This window comes from Penaeus monodon, chromosome 34, assembly GCF_015228065.2.
Source record: "Penaeus monodon isolate SGIC_2016 chromosome 34, NSTDA_Pmon_1, whole genome shotgun sequence".
NCBI classification, from domain to species: Eukaryota; Metazoa; Arthropoda; class Malacostraca; order Decapoda; family Penaeidae; genus Penaeus; species Penaeus monodon.
The window spans coordinates 8985037-8985304 of NC_051419.1; the positions used below are offsets into that span (position 1 = coordinate 8985037).

General features: G+C 48.1%; 1 protein-coding gene across 1 annotated transcript in view; it reads left to right on the forward strand.

The window, feature by feature from the left end:
* LOC119594807 (basement membrane-specific heparan sulfate proteoglycan core protein-like) overlaps positions 1-268 on the forward strand; it is a gene marked incomplete at its 5' end in the record, with an annotated part of 219836 nt that overhangs the window by 16211 nt on the left and 203357 nt on the right.

The following is a 268-nucleotide window of genomic DNA, read 5'->3' on the forward strand; positions in this document are numbered from 1 at the left end:
CTATCGCTCATATTCAGAGAGACTTCGGACAGTTTTTTTTATGGAGAGTTTCTTGTGCCTACGGAATAGCTGGACCTGAAGTACCAGTATCTGGCCCCTGTCAGCCAATCATCGTCAAGCTGCTTCCTGCCGCTGCCAATCACTATCGAGTTGTCTCGCGCTGAAGCCAATCAGAGTCGATCAGGACTCCGCCTTCACACCAGTAGATCGCCAATCAAAAAGGTGCCTAAATATGAGCATTTGTACCAATCGAGAGGCTACCATAACA